The sequence below is a fragment of the Taudactylus pleione genome, unplaced genomic scaffold (genome assembly GCF_031769625.1).
Source record: "Taudactylus pleione unplaced genomic scaffold, aTauple2 ptg000114l, whole genome shotgun sequence".
Classification (NCBI taxonomy): domain Eukaryota; kingdom Metazoa; phylum Chordata; class Amphibia; order Anura; family Myobatrachidae; genus Taudactylus; species Taudactylus pleione.
The window spans coordinates 25,354,454-25,370,952 of NW_028284516.1; positions in this window are offsets into that span (position 1 = coordinate 25,354,454).

Consider the following 16,499-nt stretch of genomic DNA (forward strand, 5'->3'; position numbering starts at 1 on the left):
CAACCACTGCGTTCACAATGTGACTCCATATTTGTCATCAAAAAAGTAAAAAAATAGAAGTTAATAGAAAATAAAAATTGTTGTATTTCTACTGTTTTGTGTACTGCACACTAGTATGCTGTCGTAACCCCAGAGCATGTGTGTAAAAGTGGTCTGATTCCACACAGTGTGAGCAAAGCTGACACTTTACAAAATGCATAACAATCAGTTTAGAGAAGAGCAGGAGCAGCAAGCAAATACTATCGCTGCAACTGTTGCAAGAAATAGTCATGATGATGATGATACTAGTCATTCAACGTCATCTAAAGCTGATGTTTTACAGGGGCAAAAACAAAACAAAAACAAATCTATTAAATGGGAAAATTTAGAGCTAAAAAAAAATTGTCAACATGCCATTCACCACACGTAGTGGCAAGGAAAGGCTCAGGCCTTGGCTTTTATTTATGAGTGTTGATTCTGAAAGTAGTGCATCTTCTTCTGCCTCTAATGACGATGCTAGACCTTTTCACTCAGAGTCCAGAAGAGGTGTAAAAAAAATTAAAATCACTAAGGTTCACAAACACAAATGTCACAATCGCAAATCCCTGAGGATTGTCTAAGTGTGTCCTCGAGTGCTATGTGTGAGCCTGACCTTTGTGAAACTGTACTTGCAGGGAAGCCGCCTTCCACCATTTCTGCTCCCTCTGCAAATGTGAGGATGAGCAGCAGAAGTATAGCTGATGACATAGAAATTGAGGAGGCTACAGAGCAAGTGCAAGAGGATGAGGGGGATATATGTGTACTTTAGCTGATGTTGGCGCTAAAGAGGATGCTTAGGATGAGGATGTTGTTTGTGTAAGTCAGGCACCAGTGGAAGTTGATCTTGTCAATAATAAGAAGGCCATTGTCATGTCTGGGCATAGGACCAACAAATCAACAAATCAACCTCTTATGGGTGGAATTATTTTTATCCAAATCCTGATATCAATTGTCAAGCCATCTGTAGTATTTGTAGGGATCGATATGGAATCGGTTCGAATCCCGACGCTGGAAGACCGGCAGTGAAGATCCCGACAGGTAAGTATTTAAAGTATATACTAATCTAACCTCCCCTAGCACTAACCCTCCCTTAGGGGTGCCTAACCCTAACCTCCCCCCCAAGTGCCTAACCCTAACCCCCCTGTAAGTGCCTAAACCTAACCCCCCCTTCCCTGCAGCCTAAACCTAAGTCTCCCGGGGGGGATGCCTAAACCTAACCTCCCTCTAGGGGTGCCTAACCCAAACCCCCCCTTCCCCTAGCCTAAACCTAACCCTCCCGGGGGGTGTCTAACCCTAAGTCCCTCCCGGGAACCCCTAACCTCCCCCTCCCCCCCCCCCGGCTGTCCGCACCCGGCTTCCATTCGATCCATATGCCGGGCGTTGGGCTCCCGGCGTTGGTAAAATGACAAGCATCAGGATCTCGATGCCTGTCATTAGATGGGATTAGACAGTTGGGAAACTGGCGGTCGGCATTTCGACCGTCGGCTTCCTGACTGCATCCCATGTTGTAAAACCACAGTAAGTAGAGGTGGGGATGTTAACCATCTAGAAACCTTCCCCCTGTTACGTCATTTGCAGCAAGCTCTTGAAAAGGTTTTGACAACATCAGAAACTGGTGCTAAAAAATAACAATAATCCAGCATCAGCTAGCTCCGTTCTCTCAAGTTCAACTAGATCCCAGCACCTGCAATTTCTACCACCAACACCTTCATCCTCAATATCCTCAGTAATGATCGGAGGTAGTCCTGCATCCAATATGTTAAGGCTAGGTGAGTCACTCCCTATCCAGGATTCATGAGAAGAGTCCTTCAGCACTAGGTCTGCTGCTGCTGGGGATGGATCTTCATCCCAGAAGGGGACCAAGAAGACTACTATTCAAAAAAACAACTGTGAAACAATCCCTTGCAAGGATGAAAGTATGACAGCTCTCACCCAGTCGCACAGAGGATCACTCGCCATCATGGCTATGCTAGTATTAGATGTACGTTCAATGGGTCTAATTCACGATGGATCACTATTGCAATCACAGCTGCGATTATGCATGCAGGTTTGCTGCAAAAATATGCTAATGAATGCAAACGTAAAGCCGTCACACAGCCAGCATAGAGACGCCCACTAACGCTATCTCACATCCATAATACCTTTGCAGTGCTGCGTATACATCAGGAACATTGAGTAACATCGGCCCCTCACACACATTTACAACAGGTCTGACCTTACTCAGAAATTGCTAACCTCGTCGCACGCAGTGAGTACTCAAGATGCGTATGTAGCAGTGGCTAATTTCTGCACACCCATGCAAAGGCGTCCAAATGGACAGGCATGCCTGCATTTCTTCAACCACTTCCCCGTCACCACCCCCAAATGCTGAAGTCCCGTTCCTTGGTCTGCGATGGCGTTGTATCTGCATAGGTGATCGCAGTGTGATCGGAATGCTAATTCACACACGTGCACTACAGTGCATGCGCAGTATGTACCATCAGCCGATCTGCGTACGCTGTTGCAGTTGCGATCCGTGATGAATCAGTCCCAATATCTGCCATTAGTGCAGTGGGTTTTACACAGTTAATTGAGGTCCTGTGTCCCGGTACCAATTTTCCATCTTGGTTCCTTTTTACCTGAAAAGCCATTCCTCGGCTGTACCAGGACATTAAAAAAAAACTAATTATTGGCATACAAAATTCCAATGTACCCACTGTCCACTTAATCACAGATTTGTGGATGTAGTGGGCAACATAAAGATTACATGACTGTGACAGCCCACTGAGGGGGTGATTCGCCTTCAGCAGCAGCAGTAGCTAACAAACAATGCCATCTCATTCAGAGGCAGGCTACTCTGTGTATCACCAACTTCACTAAGAGGCATACCACTGACAACCTCTTAGAAAAGCTAAGGTATGTCATAGCAAAATGGCTTACCCCACTTGGACTCTCTTCAGGATTTGTGACTTTTGACAATGCCACCAATATTGTGAGAGCATTACAGCTGGGTGAATTCCAACATTTCCCATGTTTTGCTAGCACAATCAACTTGGTGATACAGGGTTTTTAAAAAAAAATGACAGGGGCGTGCAGGAGATGCTGTCTGTATCCTGAAAAATGTCAGTACATTTTCACCATTTGGCCACAATATGCAGGAGATTGTAGCAGCAGCAAGAACAGTTGAATTTGTCCTGCCACCAACTGAAGTTAGAAGTGGTAACCAGATGGAATTCCACCCTTTATATGCTTCAGCAGATGGATGAACAGAAAATAAACATCCACAGCTATACAAGAAGCCATGGGAGAGGAGAGGGAGTGTTCATTAGTCCAGCCCAGTGGAGAATGCTTTCCATGCAATTTGCTCAAACCCATCAAAGTAGCTACCTGTGAAGTGAGTTCAGACACTGCTAGTTTGAGTCAGGCTTTTGGAAAATCAGCTCAAGAAATTGAAGAAGGAGATGAAACAAAGCGATTCCGCTAAGTATGTCAGACTTGTATATCAAGTCCTTTGTTTGCTTCACCAGGATGCAAGGGTTGCCAATATCTTGAAATTGGATCACTACATTTTGGCGACTTTGCTTATTCCTAGGTTTAAGCAATATGTCGTGTCTTTCTTTCCAACTGATCTTTCCAACATATCTTAAGAGATGCAAAGATCTTCTGTTGAGCTTGTTGGCAGCTCAAGTGGTACATGACACAATGACATCTCTTCCTTCAGTTTATCCAGCAGCTACCAGGAAAAAACTCAGCTTTCCCAAAAGATCCAGTGGTGATGCAGAGGAGTCAACACAAAATTGTGATATCTGATCGGGTATAAAAGAATTGCTGAAAATTAGTGACACCTCTACCGTGACTCCATCTGATAAGGTCACCATCCAAAGAATGGTGGAGGATTATTTTCATGACACAATACAAATAGGCATGTCACAGAGTCCCTTTGACTACTGGAAAAAAAGGCAATTTGGAGGTCCTTGTACAGACTCCCTTTGCATTACTTAAGCTGCCCGCCCTCCAGTTTGTACTCAGAAAGAGTTTATAGCACAGCCGGTAACATTATCAGCGATTGGCGAAGGAGGTTACTTCCTCAAAATGTGGAAAATATGATGTTCATCAAAATGAACTGGAAATTCCACAAGGAAAACCTTTACCGCCAATTACTCTACATCGAAAAAATACAGGGGCACCTTTTATGGTGGATTCCAGCGGGGATGGATTAATATTGTGTGAATATGATGTTCTCACTGATGAGGGTGAGGAATCAGATGAGGATAATGACCTCTTCCAACTGTAGCAAGGATATACTGTTAGCTGCCTTATGCCCATTGGTAGCTTGTTTTGTGGGGGCCCAAACAAACCAATCACTTCAGCCACAAGTGGCAGTCCCTGTCGCTGAAGTGATTAGTTTGTTAAACTGTGCATGTTCTGTTTAATATATACAACATAAGAGACAAAAAAACTGCCATCCTGTCTGTGCCACTGCAGTGCCACTCTTGTTTCCTAGATGTGCCATGTTGGAAGTTGAACTACCACAACCACTGAAATCTTCTACATATGGTTGATGAATGCCAGAAATGTCCAGAAACTTTTATGGCAACAGACAGCATCTCCTGCATACCCCTTTCATTTAAAAATAGAATTCTGAACCACCAAGTTTATGTGGTGGGCAAAGCATGGGACATTCAAATTCACCCGGTTTTAATGCTCTCCCCGTCCCTCATAAATTTGCTTCAGAATTAAAACAAAATTAAATTTACTAATTAATCAACCCTTCCTTCCTTTCCCTGCCTTCAACTACATATATACTCCATCTCCTGTGGGCCTCTGATCTAGCTCTTGAATAGTGAAAACATTCTTGGTTTCTTTCTATCGGTTGTTTAGTTTAAAAAATTGCCAACATCTCTGCCACTGCAGTGCCACTCTCTTTCCTGGATGTGCCATGTTGGAAGATGAACTGCCACAGCTCTGAAATCTTCTACATGCAGTTGATGAATGCCAAAATTCTCCAGAACTTTTTATGGCCACAGACAGCCTCTCCTGCATGCCCCTTTCATTTTTAAACAAATTCTGAACCACTATTGAGTGGGCAAAACAAGGGATATGTTCATCCAGTTGTAATTATTAATTAATTTCTGCCTTGGCAGTCTAGTGTGAGCTCTCCTTCCAATGGTCTTGTGTGAAATGGTGCCCAAATCACCACAAGAGAGACTTATATTGAATCAAAAACCTGTGAAATCCAATGCTGAGATGATGATGTTTTGCCTTGATTTTGAATCTATGCCTGGCAGGAAAACCCCAGTCGGGGCTCAGATCCCGTCGGATCCCCCTCCTTCCTGAAAAATTTTCTTCGGAATCAAAAAATGTCATTACATTTACAAACTAATCAATCTTTCTTTCATTTTCCTGCCTTCAACTACATACATACTCTATCTCCCTCAGGCCTCTTGATTAATGAAAACATTATTGGTTTCTTTCTATGGGGTCGTATAGATATTAAACTGCATCTTGTCCACCTCTGCAGTACCACTATGTTTCCTAGATGATCCTTAGTCAGCTAGCTAGCTCGATGCAACCTTTTAGCCTAAACTGGATGAAAACAATATTGTGAGCTGTGAGGTGGTCAAAATTGACTGGACTGTCCTGTAGGGACAAGTTAAGTGAAATTTTTTTCACTTTATCTTGTCCCAGTGGTAAATCAGGAGGCTTTCTCATCCACACACAGGCTGTTGATAGGTGCAATACTAATCCCTAAAACAAAGAAAGTTTGTAGATCTAGATAGGCAGCACAATTGGTGTAATGGTCATCATTAATGCCACACAACACTGAGGTTGTGGGTTCAGTTTCCTCTATGGAGTGGAGTTTATATATCTCCCTGTGCTTTCGTAGGTTTCCTCCGAGTGCTCCGGTTTCCTTCCACACTCCAAAAATATACTGGTAGGTTAATCGGCTCCCAGCAAAAAAATTAACCCTAGTGCATATGTGTGTGCATGTTCATGTAGTAGGGAATATAGATTGTAAGCTCCACTGGGGTAGGGACTGATGTGAATGGCTGTGGAATATGTATGTGCTATATAATTAAATGATAATAATTAAATAAATACCTGCAAACTACAAAACCAGTATGTCTTTGTAATTTCTGAGGAAATTGTATCACTTGGAAAAAAACAATAGAAACTCCACACAAACATCCGGCTTGAAATCAAAACCATGACAGCAGCACTGTGAGGCAAATATGCTAACAGTTTTGCCACTGTGCCGGCCCATGAGAGAATGAGATATACGATACAGAGATAGATAGATAGATAGATAGATAGATAGATAGATAGATAGATAGATAGATAGATAGATAGATAGATAGATAGAAGGTATATAGAAAGATAGATATGAGTTAGATAGATAGATAGATAGATAGATAGATAGATAGATAGATAGATAGATAGAATTGTGTCAATTAGATTTTTTGTTATCTATATGAGGATATTTGCAACAGGGTCAGTATTGTAGTTGCAGCTATATATCTACTTTATAATTTTTCAAATGAGATGAGAAAATATTACAAGCATATTACATATACATTCCCACAATGTACTTTACTATGCTTTATAAATATTAGACCACAAGTTTGTATGGAACGTTTCTATCATGTCCCCCCTCTCCCTTCTCTGCTCCAAACTATAGCCATTACATTCAAACTTATTAAGGTTTTGAAAAGCGTTGAGTAGAGTAAATGGCCAGTGTGTGTTTCTAAATTACAATTGGAGTTCTGGTGAGAAGCTCTGACGTTCTGCTAGTTTGTGAACTTGTGGCTTAGGCAAATATTGTTTACAAGGATTGATTTAAATATAGCCAACTGGGGGGACAGGGTCTGGAACAGGGAGCAGGAGGTTATTTGCCCCTTGGGCCAATACAAATAGTTCTATTTAGGATGCTCCCCAGCCTGCTTCTCCACTAGGCACCGCCATGAAGTGTGTAGCTGCACTGTTAGTAGATAGTGGTGGTGGCCATTCACCAATCACAGTAGTGGAAGATACCACACACTGATTGGTGAGTGGCTGGAACTATCCACCAATAAGTGTGATGGGGATTGTATTTTGGGTATGATGGCACTCCAAAGCGTAATTTGCAGCATTTTAAGAGACAGTGTAGGAAATGCTAAGTTGTGGAGGAAAGGATTTGGAATTTGTTTGAAAGGGTCATGATGGAGGATCTGCATTTGGCTCCAGAAACTTGACACATCAGTGGGGCATGGACGTGTTCCACTTAGCTCCAGTGACCCTGCAATATATCCTATATACAGTATATCCTCCATATACCGCTATATTGCCGCACCAATACCCTCATACATGACCGACTTGCTCCATCTTGCTCCATCCAGGATAATGTGTATATATAACTGTGAGTTTATGGCTGTACAAACATATTGTTACACTACAATAAACCAAATTCCTGGTTAAGTCCTGAGCTGTCTGCTGTATCTGGATTCTACTGGTGTCTACCTTCGCATGAGCTGTAGACTCTGGGCACAGACTAGTGCCCAGAGTCTACTGCTGTGAGGGTGTGGTGCTGCGCTCAGTGTGCTACCGGCCATCGGAGAGAGAGGAGGGGGCCCAAGATGGAGACTGCACATGGACCCCCTCGTCTCTTGAAACGCCCCTGTATGCAGTGTGCCTTTAATATGGGTTTTGTTCTACTAAATGCATTGTTGTAGAATATAAAAGACACATAAATTATCATCTAGCAACAGAAAAGTGCCAAACAGTGGCAAAGTTGCTATAAAACATGTCAAATGTTTAGAATAAAACATATCTCAGACACAGGATAATGGTTGTATACACAGAACCTGCCATTTCCACAGGCAGTGGACTCATTGATCCCCTACCTGAGGAAGCGACAGATTGCCATGGAACGCGTTGCATGTAACAGTGAGATCATTTGATCAGAATATGTTTTTATTATTTATGCCATAGAAATGTTTTATCATGTGATACTTCGATTTAAATAACTGATGTAAAAAATATTTTTGTTTTTTAGTTTCAATAAAACCAATTTATTACACCCATTCACTACTGGATATTCCTTTTACATGTGGCTCATCTTTGGTGAGTAAAAAGGTCTAATATCCATTTTATATGATCCATTCCATACAGGAGACAGCTCTTATTCTACATAGTTTACCTGTAATAGGGTTCTATGTGAGTTAAAGACCTGTCTTTTTTCATTAATAAGGGGCAGAAGTAAATTGAGAGACCCGGCAATCCAACCCAGGTAACTAGCAGGGTTTAACACGGGCGTAGCCCGTGAAACCCTGCTATGGGAACAGCGCACTCCGGGTCACGATGACCTGGAGTGCGCTGCTAGCCGGCCGATTGGTCCGGCTTCAGTGGCGCTTGGAGATGACGTCATCTCCAAGCATCCACTTTCACTCTGCAAAAGCCGGGTCTATGCAGACCCGACTGCTCTGTGAGAGGCGCTGACTCGGGAATATCCCGAGTCAGCGCCGGCAAAATTCCGGGTCTGATCCGGATAGGAACTTTGTTCCAACTCCGGGTCAGACCCGGAATTTAGGTGGAAAAGGGGTATTATACACTTTATAAAATGATAGCTGTAATCTGATTGTTGCTATGGGCAAATTCTCCACTTGTCTTCTTATACCCTTTTCCACTAGCAGTAGCAACCCGAGTTATTGTGCAGTGTGAAAATACCGGGTTGAAATACGGTAAGCTAGGTCGAGTGACCCGGCATTTCAACCCTGGTCACGAGAAGGGTTGAACGCGTGTTCAACCCTGCTCATGATGCTGTGTGAACTGGTAACCCGGGTCGATGCGACCTGGGTCCCGTTTTCTGTATAGGAAGAGCTGGCATTTGGAGATGAGATCATCTCCAAGCATCGGCTCATCAAGTGACGCAACGGCGTCATCGACCCGGCATTAGTGCTGGTGCGGGCCGCCTGTCTGACAGGGATCTCAGCCGGGTTGCACCTGGGATGGGCGCGTGAACATAATCCCGGATGCGACCCGGCATTCTAGTGGAAAAGGTATATGATAAGTCTCCCCCTCGTCCACTCAGTAGTGTTAAGGTGGCCATACACGGTGAGATTCAAAAGTTGGTCAGATCAGTTGTACGATTTCCCTTGAAAATTCTTCCCTTCAGATATAGGATAATTTGTATTTAAAATGCAACTATTTCACATAAGACCATACGATTTGATCAATCAAATCACCTAACGTGTGTCAATTCCTACATGACCAGTTGAGATCTCTCTGCAAAACCATCTGATCTGCGATCCAACTAGACGACGGCAAGGACGCACATCAGGGTCGCAGAAGACTCAAAATACAACTATTTTCAAATGATTGGTCTGCCCAACCTGTAGAAACTGCCCAAATCGTGTGATCAATCGTCCTGTGTATGGCCAGCATTACACTGACATACGTACCTGAGAAAACATGGAGCAACTCCAAATACTGATATGTGACAAGTACCAATATTTATCACAAAGAATCCCTCAATTGATATTTTATTTTGCTTTTGTATTTTCTCAGTATAATTTTTTTTTAATAATAATTTGTTACTAAATAAATAGATTTTATGTAAATTGTTTACAAATCATAATTGAATCATTATCAAATTTTAGAGAGATGATATGAGCTGATAAACGTAGGTATCCCCAGCAAGCATGAACCCATATTTAGCCATAAACCATTATTGTAAGAATGGCTAAATATCTCCAAGGAACTACTGACACCTGTGGGTAAAGAGGCCTTTTGTAATTAGTTTATGTGACCTCCACTAACCTCAGCTCCTAGCAATGATAAGATTGAACTGAAATGCCACCTGTCTGCTCTGAAAGACAAAGCTCTGAAAGGTTTTAAATCACCCAGCTGTGTATTGTGAACCTTGGTCTATGGGAGCACGGCCAGAAAAAACATTAATTTTGGAAAAACAATGTAACCATACACTCGGAGAGATGGACTCGGAGGGTCATGTCAAACACCTTCCCCAATACCCAAGGGAATTAAAGATAAACAAAATAGTGACTCACAAAAAGCTAATTTTATATCTCCTGTGCTGTTCAAGAAATGATTTACTCACATCCTGCGAATCAGCATTACTCTGGTCTGACCGAATCCCAGCAGTTATTTGCAGACTTAAATGTTATTTTATCTTAAAATATGTTCTTCATTTTTTCGTCTAATTTACTGTTTTTAATATATAATTACAACTACACTGTACCCATATTTTTTAAGAATTTCCCTGCACAGTGGAGAGTACAGTTTCTTTATTAGTGTCAAGCACAGAAGAAAACAAATCATATGCCTTTCACTCACAAGTAAGGTCCTCTAATACCCCTTACACATATAAATACCAGGTTGCACCCGGGATTTTGTCCACGGTTCCTTCCCGGGTGCGAACTGACTGAGACCCCTTTCAGACTGGTATCATCGACCCGGGTTATTGACGGGTCGATGACATCACTGCCATCACATGCTGAGCCTGCACTTGGAGATGAGATCTCCAAGCGCCGGCTCTTCCCATGCAGTGAACAGGACCCGGGTCGCATTGACACAGCATCACGAGCCGGTTTGAACCCGTGTTCAACCCTTCTAGTGACCAGGATTGAAATGCCGGATTATTTTAACCTGGTCCGTTCACACTGCGCAGTAATCCGGGTTGCTGCGCATTCACGTGCAGTTACTTGTTTTATTGCTGCAAGTGTGAAAGGGGTATTATTCATAATGACAAATTATTACTAATTATGCCTTTTTACCACCACTGGTGATGTGTATGAACTTAGGTGAACACATATTGCCAGTGCTTCCAATATGATCCATTTCACAGAGTTTCCCACAAAATTGTCAAAGTGCAGTAAATTGGATGGAATTAAATAATAAATATTAAATAACACATTTATATATCAATGATTTAATTGAGACTAGGTTACAGGACAATTAGTAGGAAGAAAGGAATCAGTTTATTCCATGGATTCCCAAACTGGGTCCTCAGGGCACCCTAACAGTTCAGGTTTTAAGGCTATTCATGCTTGTGCATAGCTGGTATAATCAAACAAACTGAAGTACTAATTAAGGCCCTGATTCAGACCCGCTCGCAAGTGGGTCGATGGTCTGCACTGAGCATGCGCACGACGGAGGGAGCTCCGTCGTGCGCATGTGCCAGACGCGACGAGCGAAGGAAAGTCCTTCGCTCGTTGTGTCTGATCAAAGGGGGCATGCTGTCGATGTTGATTGACAGCACGCCCCCTTTGGTGGGCGTGCCGGGGGCGTGCCTCCCTGACGGGGGCGTTCCCAAGGGAACGCCTCCCATCAGAAGCCGGCCCACTGACATCACTAGTGATGTCAGTGGGAGTGATTTTGGCTCTGATAGAGCCAAAATCACTCCGGGCCTTGCGGTTGAAAACCTCAACCGCAGACTCCGGCTCGCAGTTTTGATGGTCGCGATGGTCACGACCATCGCGGCCATCAAACTGCGCGCTCGTATAGGCTGTGGGTGGTGACCCACAGCTATACGAGCGTCCAGGAGGACGCTCCATTTTTATGGAGGGCGGCCCTCATTCAGAGCGTGCGCTCTGCTCAGAGCGTACGGCTCTGAATGAGGGCCCAAGTTCCCTGTACTTAAGTATGGATATCCTGAAAACCTGGACTGTCTTGAGGACAGAGTTTGGGAACCGCTGGCTTATTCAATAGGTACCATTTTTTGAGCCATTTATTATACTTGTATATTTAAACAACAATTAAAAATTACTTAAAAAGCAACTTCAGCTTTGTTTATATCATGACTGCAATCAGAAGGATTATTATTATTTTTATTATCTTTTATTTTTGAGTAACCACAAAGAGTCTGCAGTGCCGAACAAGGAATATACTTAGTAACAGTGCAACTTGACATAGCATAAGTACAATGCAATGTGATATATCTAAGAACAACGTACATCACTAAAACAACAGATGGGGAGAGGGTAGGGCAACTCAATGTATCTTGTAGGCCAAGCAGTGGCAAGTAGCAGGGAGTGGAGACAGTTTGGCACTTGGGGCCTGATTCAGACCCGCTCGCGAGCGCTGAGCGCACACAAGCGGGTCGATGTTGGCCAAGTGCGCATGCGCACGATGGAGGCGGCTCCGTTGTGTGCATGCGCGAGACCCGAATAACGACGACCAAGCCGTCGTTATGGGTCTCGCACCAAAGGGGGCTTGCTGTCAATGGTGATTGACATGGGAACGCCTACCGTCTGGGGCCAGCCCCACTGACATCACTAGTGATGTCAGTGGGAGTGCTTTTGGCTCTGATAGAGCCAAAAGCACTCCAGGGCTTGCGGCAGACGAGACACTACCACAAGGGTCTCGTCGCAAGCCCGATGGTCGCGATGGTCAAGATCATTTTGGCCGCTCGCTATAGCTGTGGGTGGTCACCCACAGCTATGCGAGCGGCCAGGAGGCCGCTCTTAAAAAAGATAAGGACGGCCCCGATTCAGAGCGAGCTCTCTGTCAGAGCGTCCGGCTCTGAATCAGGGCCTCTGGGCCTGATTCAAAGCCGCTCGTAAGTGGCCGCTCGTTCGCTCCGAGCGATGTTCGCACAACTGCGCATGCGTATGGGTCGTAATGCGCATGCGCCAACCAGTCAGTGCGATCGGAAATCGAGCGCTCGCAAAATAGCGAGTGCCTGCTAATTTGAGTGACAGGATGAGGCGTTTGTGGGTGGTAACAGGGGAAGGTGCTTGAAAACGGGGAGTGGAGATCCGAACGCAGGCGTGCCAAACGGTCAAAACCGGCGTATTAAGGGTGTGCATAATTAACAAAGCAGCGTCATCGACCACGTCACTTGGTAGTTTCTTAGCCTGAACTGTTCGCATGATTGCGGTAGGATAAACCTACCACAAGCACTGTGAGCAGTTCAGATGCCTTTCGATGTACTCGATTAATCAAATAAATAACGGAGATGACGTAGGATGCGAGTGGCCAGGTGGCGTCTTTACAAAATAGCGAGCGCATGTTTTGTTCGCTCGCTCAGACATAGAGGCGTCAACAGACCGCAAAGAGCGAGCGCTAAATTTAAAAAGCCGGCCCCTTTTTCTGACCGAGCGAGCGCAAATAGCGTGCGGCTCTGAATCAGGCCCTCTGTATAGTGGCCCTCATTCAGAGCTGCTCGTAAGCGGCCGTACGCTCGTAGCGGTCCGATGTTGTCAAACCACGCATGCGTCGGTGTAACAGTGCGCATGTGCGTACATCTGTTTGCGATCATTTTTCCAGTCGTTCTTCGAATAGCGAACAGGAAGTGACATATCAAATGTGATTGACAGAACTGTCCGTTTTGGGGTGGTGACGGGGGTGGAGATGGGAAAACGCAGGCGTGGCGAGGCATTTTTTGGGCGTACATACATTATCTGATGCGAACGGCCAATGTGAACGGAACAAGTGTTACGTCACTGTCTGATCAACTTTCCAGTCAAACTGCTCGCTCAGCTTGTGGTCTGGTATTCTCTACCACAATGATGATGGTCTCTTCGTTCCTCCCGTGGCTCATCGATGGTTTCCCGATTTATCAATTGAGGGCTCAAAAACAATCAGTTTTGAATTGCAAAAATGCTTGTAAGGTGTTAAGAAAATAGCCTTTTTTTAGTAGCAAAAAAACGTACGCAGGTGAACTACTCAGCTGATAATTTCTGGGTTAGACAATCAATTAGCTTAAAAATGTATTTTAAATTTGCGTGTTTTTCCAAAATTAGTTTATTATTTTTTTTCGGCCAACAATATTGTAGTCCTGTTTGTAATTTTTCTGCTTTTTTTAGGGGCCAAGAAAACAAGCGTCCTTTTGTTTTTTGCTAAGTGTTAATTTAAACTCTTAAATGGTTTTTAACTCTTTGTTTTTGTTTCCAAAAAAAATGTTGACATTTCAGTTGTATTGTTTGTAATTTTGTGTGTGGGATTACCTTTTAACCAGTTTTTGAATAAATTAACAATACAATTGTTCATATTTTCAACATTTTTTAATTTTGTTAACACATTTTTTTTGGGGGGGGGGGGTTTCCAGATTAAAATATGGATAACTTAAAATAAAAAAAGAAATGTTTTTAGAAATGCGTAAACAAAAAAAGGGGCTTTTTTAGAACACTATCAAACAAACAAAATTGAAAAACAATTCAAAAGAAAGGAGGGAGGTTTTGGCCATTAAGGAATATGGGGCATACACAGATAAGGAATGTGGGAAAATTAGCCAGTGCTGTCATCGCCTTTTGGCCCGTTTGGCCGGGGTAGGGAGGAAGCCTGAACGGGTCCGGGAGGTCCTTCGGCTGGCCTGGCCAGAGGCAGATGTTGGGGCCTCTGGACTAGGCATAGGGCTAGGCACATTTGGAGGGATGGCTGTTGTTGTGCCAGAGGTGGAGGGTCCTGATGTTCCGGCAGGAAGGGAGGCCGGCTCCAACATCTGCTGGCGAACGAGCTCCAGGGCATTTGCAATACGGACGTTGGCCCCAGTATTTTCCGCTAGGGCCTGAGCAATGGTCACGTTGGCCACAGCACTTTGCTCCAGGGCCTCCGCCACCCGTAGCAGAGTGGCATCCAGCCTCACCAGGATCTCAGTGTGATGATCCGTTTTAAGATTGAGCTCAGTGAGGAGGGCCACTGCCTGTGAGGGGGATTGCCCTGGACTGTCTTCCACAGGGTCCCCAGCCAGATCTACTGGTTCCTCCCCTGCAGAGCCAGCAGAAGTTCTGCGGCCAAAGCTCCCCTCTGGAGCAGACTCATCCGCCTGTGTCTTTGTGAAAAATAAGAGAAAAGAGTAACATTATAATCTAGATATTGTCCCAAACACATTTCTGAGTTATTAACATTACTACATTTACCTGAGGCAACATGAGGAGCCGCAAAGTCTGGCATGTCGGTATCCATGTTCGACACGCCAAACACCTCCTCATCCTGCACACACCCCTGGGCCTGCTCCTCCAAATCGTTCAGCTCCAGTGACACAGAGGTGGGACCCCCACCTGTCCCCCCTGCATGCCGAGCCCTATCAGCCAGTTTTTGCTTCAGCCGATATTTGAAGTCGCTCCATCTGTGGGTTAAAAATTTGCCATTATTCCTGCAGTATTTGGACCTGTAAACACTTTTAAATAAAATGTAGTTTGTACGTACCGGCGTTTGACCTCCCGGGTTGCACATTCAAACTCACCCACCCTATTGACAGCACTGGCTATGTCATCCCACATTTTCCATTTCTGGCTTGCACCCATATTCCTTGGGGCCTGGGGCAGGGTGTCAACACACATTTGGACCAAAACCTCCATCTCCTTTCTTGTGAATTGTGGCTGCCTTTTTTTTTAGTTTGTTTAGTGGTCCTACTAGGACCAGCAGCCTCTTCCATTACATCCTCAACACCTTTTTGTAAATTGGAAATAAAATTTATAATGTAAAATGTACCTAAAATGTTGGTTCCACATAATCCTTTAGGCACAAAAAGACAAATACTTACCTGGCGCCTCTTGGCCAGTGCTTTGCTGCTCTGTAGTCTTTTTTACTTTCAGGTCTCACTTACAGCAGACCGATTGGGGTTTTCAGTGACGTTTTTATACATGCGTCAGCATTATTCGGCCGCATCATTGATTGTGCGCTCCTATTGTCCGTCCGTAATTTGAGCGGGAAAATAAATACTGTTTATGGCTTGGTGTGACTCGAGTCGAGGTGGCGGGTGATGAATGTTGGAGGTTTGACGTAGGAGTTGTTTGTTGGCGGATTTTGGAGTTTGGAGTTTTAGAGTGTGATCGTTTTTTTGCTTTTCTTATTTATTTTTTTTCCGTACGCTTTATTTTAATTGTTTTGCGGTTTTTTTTGGAGTTTTTGAGTAAGTCTTTTTAAAAACCACCGTAAACAATAATAGGAAATAGTTAAAAAATGTTTTGTTTTGATTTTTTTACAGTTATTTTGGCCTTGCCCCTATTGACGTTTTTGGACTTTGGGTTGTTTGTCGGTTTTTGGTAAGTGTTTTTAGTTTCATAAACTTACAATTTCGATGTGTTAGTCTTCGCATATGTTCCGCTAAGTAATCTTTTTTTTTTTCTAGGACCAATCATGTCTTTCCACTAAATATAGCGTACTCTTTTGCGAAATAATGTTTGAGTTGTTTTTATTTTAAAATGAACGTACTATTTAGCGTACTAATGTCTCGTTATTGAACTGTAAAAGTAGCGTAATATATTGCAAACTCATGTGTCTTTTTTTAACTGTCAAAAATGCGTACTATTTAGCGCACTAATGTCTCGTTATTGAACTGTAAAAGTAGCGTAATATTTTGTGAACTCATGTGTCTTGTTTTAACTGTCAAAAATGCGTACTATTTAGCGCACTAATGTCTCGTTATTGAACTGTAAAAGTAGCGTAATATAATGCGAACTCGTGTCTTGTTTTAACTGTCAAAAATGCGTACTATTTTGTGCACTAATGTGTTTTTATTATTTCAGTGTAAAATCATGTTTTACCACTAAATGTAGCGTGCG